The sequence below is a fragment of the Hipposideros armiger genome, unplaced genomic scaffold (assembly GCF_001890085.2).
Source record: "Hipposideros armiger isolate ML-2016 unplaced genomic scaffold, ASM189008v1 scaffold_545, whole genome shotgun sequence".
Classification (NCBI taxonomy): Eukaryota; Metazoa; Chordata; class Mammalia; order Chiroptera; family Hipposideridae; genus Hipposideros; species Hipposideros armiger.
In genome coordinates, this window is record NW_017731895.1 from 134,156 (window position 1) to 143,717 (window position 9,562).

At 40.3% G+C, this 9,562-nt stretch overlaps 1 pseudogene; it reads right to left on the minus strand.

Annotated features, from left to right (window-relative positions):
* Nucleotides 1–5,048: 5,048 nt before the first annotated feature.
* Nucleotides 5,049–6,328, minus strand: LOC109396803 (elongation factor 1-alpha 1-like; annotated as a pseudogene).
* Nucleotides 6,329–9,562: the final 3,234 nt, after the last annotated feature.

Here is a 9,562-nt window from a genome sequence, read left to right on the forward strand (position 1 = left end):
ACCATCAGAGCTGTTGTTGTGTTAATCTTGATGTCCTGAATGTTATCAAAATGTCTACCTTTCAATATTTTCTTGATCTTCGGGTAAAGAAAGAAGTAATTGGAGGCCAGATCAGGTGAGCAGGGATGGTATCCCAATGCAGTTATTTGTTTACTGGCTAAAAACTCCCTTACAGACAGTTCCATGTGAACAGGTGCATTGTCATGATGCAACAGTCATGAATTGTTGGTGAAAAGTTCAGGTCATATAACTTTTTCATGCAGCCTTTTCAGCACTTCCAAATGGTATACGTGGTTAACTGTTTGTCCAGATGGTACAAATTTATAATGAATAATCCCTCTGATATCAAAAAAGTTTAGCAACATCATTGCAACAAAGTTTGCGAACTTAATTGTCAGACCTCATATATTCATTGCATATTCACCACCCAGAGTCAGTACTCTTTCCATCACCATATATTTCACCCCCTTTACTTTTGTCTCCCACTCCTTCCTCCCTTACCCTCTGGTAACCATTAAACTGTTGTCTGTGCCTATCAACTTTTATTTCATCTTTGTCTTGTTTCTTTGTGCTTTCAGTTTTATATCCACATATGAGTGAAGTCATATGGTTCTTAACTTTTTCTATTTGACTCACTTTACTTAGCATGATAATCACAAGATGCGTCTTTCCATGTTGTTGCAAATGGCAGTGTTTCATTTTATAACTGAGTAATATTCCATTGTGTATATGTACCACTTCATCTTTATCCAAACATATATCAAAGGACACTGGTTGTTTCCATATCTTAGTCACCATGAATAATGCTGCAATTAACATGGGTGTACATATTTCTTTACAAATAAATATTTTCAGATTTTTTGGGGGGGCGGGTAGATACCCAGAAGAGGGATTGCTGGGTTGTATAATAACTCTATTTTTAATTTTTTGAGGAATCTCCATACTGTTTTTTATAGTGGCAGTATGAATTTACATTCCCACCAGCAGTGTATGAGGGTTCCTTTTTCTCCACAAACTCTCCAACACTTGTCTCCAACAGACAACTTGTCTGTGTTGATAATAACTATTCTAACAAGTGTGAGGTGATATCTCATTGTGATTTTGATTTCCATTTCCCTAATAGCTAGTGAAGTTGAGCAATTTTTCATTTATATGTCTGTCTCTTATAAGTAATACTACCCCAGCGATTTTTATTTGTTGCTATTTTCATAAAATATTTTTTCCATTGCTTTACTTTTATTCTGTGTGTGTCTTTCAATCTAAAGTGAGTCTCTTGTAGGCAGCATATGTAAGTTTTCTTATCTATTCAGCCACGCTATTTTTTGATTGGAGCATTTAACCCATTTATATTTGAAGGAATTGTTGATAGAAATGTAGTTATTACCATTTTATTATTAAATTATTTTCCCTTTTTTTGTTCATCTTAAGGAAATCCCTCTAACATTCCTTGTAATACTGGTTTGGTGGTGATAAACTCATCTGTCCTTCGATTCTAAATGATAGCATTGATGGGTAGAGTAATCTTGCTAATATGTCCCTGCTTTCATCACTTTGACTATTTTGTGCCAATCCCTTTTGGCCTGCAAAATTTTTGTTGAGAAATCAGCTGATAGTATTATGGGAACTCACTTGTAGGTAACTAACTGCTTTTCTCCTGCTGCTTTTAAGATTCTCTCTTTGTCTTTAATCTTTGGCATTCTGATTATGATGTGTATGGGACTCTTTGTGTTCATCTTTTGTGGGACTCTCTGTGCTTCCTGGAATTGTATGTTTATTTCCTATGCCACATTAGGGAAGTTTTCCATCAGTATTTCTTCAAATAGTTTTTCAATTCCTTGCTCTTTCTCTCTTCTCCTTCTGGTACCCCTATGATGATAATGTGAGTATGCTTCATGTTTTCCCAGAGGCCCCTTAAACTATCCTCAATTTTTTGTATCATTTTTTTTTCTTTCTGCTATTCTAATTGGGTGTTTTCTTCTACCTTATCTTCTAAATCGTTGATTTGATCCTCTGCTTTATCTATTCTACTGTTGATTCCCTCTAATGTATTCTTCATTTCCATTATTGTATGCTTTATTTCTGACTGCTTCTTTTTTAGGTTTTCTATTTCCATTTTTAAGTTACTTATCTCTTTGTTGAAGTTCTCCTTTAGATCACTGAGCATCTTTATAACCAGTGTTTTGAACTCTGTATCTGGTAAATTGTTTGTCTCCATTTTGTGTAGTTAATTTTCTGGAGCTTGGTTCTGTACTTTTATTTGGGACATTTTACTTCATCTCCCCATATTGGCTGCCTCCCTCTGTTTGTTTCTATGTATTAGGTAGGGTTGCTCTGCCTCTTGGTCTTAGTTGAATGGCCATATGTAGTAGGTGTCTTCAGGGTCCCAGTGATGCAGTCTTTCTGGTCATCAGAACTAGGTGCTCCAAGAGGATATGAAGAGATGTTTCTCCAAAGAGGACATACAGATGGCCAACAGGCATATGAAAAAATGTTCAACATCACTTAGCATTAGGGAAATACAAATTAAAACCACAATGAGATACCACCTCACCCCGGTCAGAATGGCTATCATCAATAAATCAACAAACAACAAATGCTGGCGAGGCTGTGGGGAAAACGGAACCCTGGTGCACTGCTGGTGGGACTGCAGGCTGGTGCAGCCATTATGGAAATCAGTATGGAGGCACCTCAAAAATCTGAAAATGGAACTACCTTATGACCCAGCAATCCCACTCTTAGGTATTTATCCAAAAAATCCTAAGACATTAATCCAAAAAAATATATGTACCCCTATGTTCATTGCGGTGTTATTCACAATAGCTAAGACTTGGAAACAACCAAAATGCCCATCGGTAGATGACTGGATTAAGAAACTTTGGTACATTTACACAATGGAGTATTATTCAGCTATAAAGAAGAAGGAAATAGTACCCTTTGCAACAATATGGATGGAACTAGAGAACATTATGCTAAGTGAAATAAGTCAGTCAGAGAAAGACAAATATCATATGATCTCACTTATACGTGGATTCTAAGGAACTGAATGGATGGGAGAAGTGGATGGAGATAGTCTCAGAGACACAGAGGAAGAACTGAGGGTTGCTAGTCAGGAGGGGGTGGGGATGAAGGAGAGGGGGAAGGGATGAGTCAATACAAATGGGTAATTGTAATATGGCCGCAGGGATAGAAAAAGACAGTCCGAGGAATACAATCAATAATGTTGTATGTATTTCTTAGGGGGCCAGATGGACCCATGTCCTTTTGGGGAGTCCACTTCATAGTTGATGTAGAGGCCTGACCACCGCATTGTATTTCTGAAACTGATGTTGAATAATACTGTATGTCAACTATAATTATATATACATATAACCTCGGGACATGGAGTAGAGTGCGGGAACGGATTCAATGGAATTGTAATAGATAAGCATGATATCGGGGGTGGGAGGGCAATAGATGGGGGGAGGGGGGTTGTTACTTTGTGAGGGTGAAAAGGGTAACTATTGCATTGTTCTGTACACCTAAAACTAACAATAAAAAAATAATAAAAAAGAAAAAAAAGAAAAAAAAGAACTAGGTGCTTCAGGTATGTTCCTTGTGTGGATTTTGAGAGTCTTCCTGTTGTAGTTGAGCCTTGGTTGCTGTTTGCACATCAGTGGGAGAGATTGACCCTCAGGCTGATTAGTTGTGCAGACTTGGCCGTGACTACAGTGGAGGAGCTGTTGTGTAAGGGCTGACGCTGCAGAGCAGGATTTGCTTTAGCATGGCTCTGATGCCTGCCAAGTCTCCTGTTTGGATGTGTTGTCCTTGGAGGTGGCCATATGATGATCAGGCTTAGTCTGATGCTGGCCACGAGGCATGCTAAGCTGGGGCCTTCTAGGAGGGGGTCAACAGTAGGCCAATTTCACCCAAAGCCTGTGCTCTTCTCAGGGCCACCTGGCATGAGCCTCAAAGCAATCCCCAGATGACTCTCACCCAATCTGGTCTTGGAGGTGGCTGCAGAGGCCAAGCCACAAACCAAGGCCCACTGCCACTGATGTGGGGCATGGGGCTGGTCAGGAAGTGATATGGGACATGCTAAAGCCAGATGCTGCTTATTTGGTTTTGTGAACATTTGAGAGATTTTAGAAATGTCCACAGCATGAGCCAAGAAAGGCCATTTGTACAGGAAAGGCACTGGAAGAGGCTTGGGCATGGCCAAAAGTTGGGTGGGGTCTCAGGGAATCGCCAGGGTGGGGGAAACAAATGGTGTTAGCTTGATGGAGACTCAGATATTGCAGCCTCCTGTGCCTGCATGTTGATAGGGGGGGAGGGTTCAACAAAGAAAAAATGGCTTCCTCCACCTTTCCACTCTAGGAGAAAGCTGCCCCTCCAGCCCTTGTCCTGAAGCCAGACACTTCAGTTCCTCTCTGTATATCCCTGGCACCTTTTGATCTGCTGGCCCCATGCTGGAGCTCAGAGTGAGTGAGTCTGTCAGCAAGTAAGTCTGTGTGTGTGTCCTTTAAGAGGCATGCCTGGGACTGCAGGCATTCTATTCTCACTCAGCTACAATCTCCATTGGTTTTCACAGCCAGAAATTATGGGAACTTCTCTCTCTTCCTGGCACTGGAACCCTGGGCTGGGAAGTCTGTTCTAGAGCTGAGAACTCTCACTTCTCTGGGGGGACTTCCTCAGCTGAGATATCTGTCCCAATTTTTAAGTGCCACACGTGGGTGTGGAACCAACCTATTCCACATCTCTGCCCCTCCATTATAAAGGTAATAATTTATCAAAATGATAGCTTAAAAACTGCCACAAAAAAATAATCCACAAAATATTGTTTCCTTCTGCAGATTTAACAATTCATTGTAATCATTAACCTTTTACTAAAGAATTTTATGGCAATTGAGACAAACAGCTCTGAGAGCATTCTTCCACCACTGATTATGACTGGGGTGGCAGGTGTTGGGGTTGTTATTAATTTGGCTTTCTGGGAAGGCTTAGTGACTTTGCCAGCTAGCTACAGCTGCCATCTTGTCCCCTGAATTGATGACACCCACAGCAACTATCTGTCACATGTCATGAATAGCAAAATGGCCCAGAGGAGGATAGTCAGAGAAGCTCTCAACACACATGGGCTTACCAGGAACCATATCAATGATGGCAGCATCACTAGATTTCAAAAACTTTGGGCTATCTTCCAGCTTTTTCCCAGAACATCAATCAGTCTTCTTCAGCTCAGCAAATTTGCAAGCAATGTGACCTGTGTGACAATACGGTACAGGTGGGTATCCTGCATTGATTTGGCCTGCATTGTTCAGGATAATCACCTGAGCCATGAGCCAGCTGCTTCCATTGGTGGGTCATGTTTGCTGTCACATTGCCATGATGAACATCTTTGACAGACACATTCTTGACATTGGAGCCCACATTGTCCCCAGGAAAAGCTTCACTCAAAGCTCCATGGTGCATTTCAATAGACTTTACTTCAGTTGTAATGTTGACTGGAGCTAAGGTGACCACCATGCCAGGTATAAGAACACCCATCTCCACTCTGTCCACAGGAACAGTACAAATACCACCAAATCTGTAGACATCCTGGAGGGGCAGACACAAAGTCTGGTCAGTTGGATGAGTTGGTGTCAGGATGCAATCCGGAGCCTCAAGCAGCATAGTTTCACTGACATTGCCATCTTTATGGGTGCCTTTCCATCCCTTGAACCAAGGCATGTTAGAACTTGGCGCCAGCATGTTGTCATGATTCCAAACAGAAATTGGCACAAATGCTACTGTGTCAGGGTCATAGCCAATTTTTTTAATGTAGGTCCTGACTTCTTTAATGATTCCTTGTATTTCTTCTGGTTGCAGCGGGACTCAGTGGAATCCATTCTGTTAACACCAACAATTAGTTGTTTCACTCCCACTGTGTAAGCCAGAAGGACATGCTCACGGGTCTACACATTCTTGGAGATACCTGCTTCAAATTCACCAACACCAGCAGCAACAATCAGGACAGCACAGGCAGCCTGAGGTATGCTTGTAATCATGTTTTTGATGAAGTCTCTGTATCCTGGGGCATCAATGATGGTCACTAATAATACTTGCTGCTCTCAAATTTCCACATGGAGGTATCAATGGTGACACCATGCTCACATTCAGCTTTCAGTATATCCAAGACCCAGGCATACTCAAAAAAGTCCTTTCCCATCTCAGCAGCCTTCTTCTCAAAATTTTCAATGGTTGTTTTGTCAATCCCACCACATTTGTAGATCAGGTGACCAGTAGGGGTAGATTTGCCAGAATCTATGTGTCCAATGATGATGCTGTTGATATGAGTCTTTTCCTTTCCCATTTTGGCTTAGATTTAGCAGTGGTTTTCATGACACCTGTGTTCTGGCAGCAAACCCATTGCAAAAACACAAAATCAGTAAAATTTTCAAAGCTTTTACAATAATGCTTGCTACAAAGAAACTACTGAATAAATTAAGCTATTGTTACTATTTTTATTATATCATATAGTTGACAGTTTTCAATAATGAGAGGCTGTGAGAGTACTCATTAATTAAATTCCTTGGACTCTGATGTCCAAAATGGTGGCATGAGGAGTGCTTCTTGAAATCTTCTCTGGAAGCTATAACAAAATGAACAGCTATAATTCAAAAAAGGATAACATAAGCAACACACAGGCACATCTGAGAGATCCACACAACAAATTATCTTAAGGTGGGCAAATCCGGTGAGCAAGGGAGGAGAGAAGGGGAAAGTGCAAAGACATGGGCCACAGGGCCACAGGACACAGACCGGAACTAACTGCAATCTGGAGATTACTGCAGTTGTGGGAGAGGGAAGAATTCAGGTTGTAGGCACACTCCCAGTAGCCCACAGTCTTGCCTGAGAAATCAGCATATCTCATGGTTGAATCCAGCTTTTAGGGCAGGGACCTCAGAGCAAAGGCTGAATACAAAAGTGTAAGAACTGTGGTTTAAGCCCTCACTGCCCAGCAGAAATTAGAAAACAAAGACATGGAGCCTGGCTGACTCCCCCCTGGCCCAAAGCTCATCTTTACCCCAATGCACGCTCCCAATGTTAGAAGGAGGCTCCAGAAGAAAGCGTAAGATTAAAGAACAGAATATCTGCAGCCCTGAGAACTAGAGCGAGAGTACCACAGCCACAGATGCACAGTGCAAATAATTCTGGCAATAGGGAAGGAATTGTAGGGGTGAGAGAGCTGTGGGCTGGAAGTTGCCATTGCTTAGAGTCACAAACAAACCAGCCACCTCTACCAGCCCACCCTGCCCCCACCTTTCTGGGCAGATCCCTGCAGGAGCAACCAGAGTCACTGAGAAAAACAAGCTCTGCATTGGGATGAGGGGGCAGCATTGGGGATTCAGAAGCTCAGATCTCTGTTGCCCACCACATCCTCCCAGAAGGGCAGTGCCCTGAGTCAATGGTGACCTACTAACAAAGGAGAAACCAACCTTCCAGAAACCCTCCTCTCCGTTGCATAAGGAGCTGGAACAGTGCAAGAGAAAATAAAATGCTATAGCATGAGAGAAAATGAAAGTCTGCAGGGATAGAGAAAATAAAATATCCCAGCAACACCTACTGGACAGCAAAAGAAAGACGTCTTCACATCAAACTGCTGCAGAACCCACTCCTTTAGATGGCTAGGAAAATAAAAAATAATGAATTCATTGCCACAAATAACCAAGGTAACAAGGCAGCTCAGAAACAAAATGAAAAACCTCCAAAAAATGAACTGAATGATAGGGAAATATGTGTCTTAATTGACAGAAAATTCAACATTGCATTTCTTAAAAAAATACTCAGTGAGATACAAGAAAACACAAATAGGCAGTTTAATGAACTCAGATACAGTCAATTAAAAATATGAATACTTTACCAAGGAGACTGGGATGTTAAAAAAGAAATAAATTGAAATTCTGCAGATGGTTAACTCAATAAAACAAATGAAGAACAAAATAGCCAGCTTAGGTAATAGAGCTGACCAGATGGAGGGACAAATTAGTGATATTGAAGACAGAAATCTGGGAATGACACAGATAAAAGAAGAGAGGGACTTGAGAGTTAAAAGAAATGAAAAAAAACTCTACAAGAACTTCGTGATTCTATCAGAAAGAGCAACATAAGAATGATGGTTATACCAGAAAGAGAAGAGGTGGAGAAGGGCATAGAGAGTCTATTCAAACAAATAGTAGATGGAAACTTCCCAAATTGGTGGAAAGAACTGGATCCATGAACCCAAGAAGCAAGCAAAACACCTCAAATTACCTCAAACCCAACAAGTCTTCTTCAAGGCACATTATGCTGAAGCTGTCAGAAATTAATGAAAAAGAGAATTCTCAAGGCAGCCAGGGGGCAAAAAAACAGTAACCTATGAGGGAAAGCTCAGTAGACTATCATCAGACTTTTAAGCAGGAACTCTGCAAGGCAGGAGGGAATGTAATAAAATATTCAAAGTATTGAAAGAGACAATTATTAGCCAAGAATAATATATCAAGAAAACATATTCTTTAGTTATGAATGAGGAATTAAGACCTTTCCAGACATAAGAAGCTGAGGGAATTTTATAACACATGACCTGCATTACAGGAAATACCATAGGAGGCTATTAGACCTGAAACCAAAAATCAAAATAATACAAAACCACGAACAAGATTACTAACAGACAGCGAGAAGAAGTCAAGGGCAACCCTTACACAAAATAGGGCACTATACACTTAAACATAACATAAAGGGTAAAGATCATAAAAACATTTTAAAAAAAGGGAAGAAAAAGAGAGCTTGCTACTGTAACTCAGAAATCAATTCACAGCATAACTAGGGATAACTTCTGACAACAAAAATATAAAAGGGGAGAGAGTAAAGGTCTGAATCTGCAAAGGAGGATGGAGATAATAAGCATGCTGAAAAAAAGGGCTACTGTATATATCAAACTTTCATTTACATACACTTAACGATAACCACTCAAAAAATATCCATAACTGAGACATATAACATAAAAAAAATAGAAACGGATAGAAAAACTAGACTGTCACCACACTAATACAACAGACAGCAACATAAAGGCAAAGAAACAATGAAGACACCAAGCTATCAGAAAACTAAAGACAGAATGTTAGGAAATTCTCATATATAAATAATCACTCTAAATGTAAATGAACAGAACTCAACAAGAAAAAGGCACAGAGTAGCAGATTGGATAAAAAAAACCCAAAAACCCAACCATATACTGCCTCCAAGAGACACATCTCAGCTACAAAGACAAATATAGACGCAAGGTGAAAGGGTGGAAATTAATACTCCAAGCAAATGGAACCCAGAGAAAAGTGGGTGTATCCATATTTAAATCAGATGAAACAGACTTTAGGATAAAAATGGTAACAATAAACAAAGATGGAAATTTCATAATGGTAAACCATAAGAACACATAACACATCAATATATATGCCCCCAAACAGGGAGCATCAAAATATGGAAAGCAACTACTAACAAAACTAAAGGGCAAAACTGACCAAAACACAATTATAGTAGGGGACCTAAATATGTCAGTGACAGCTATGGA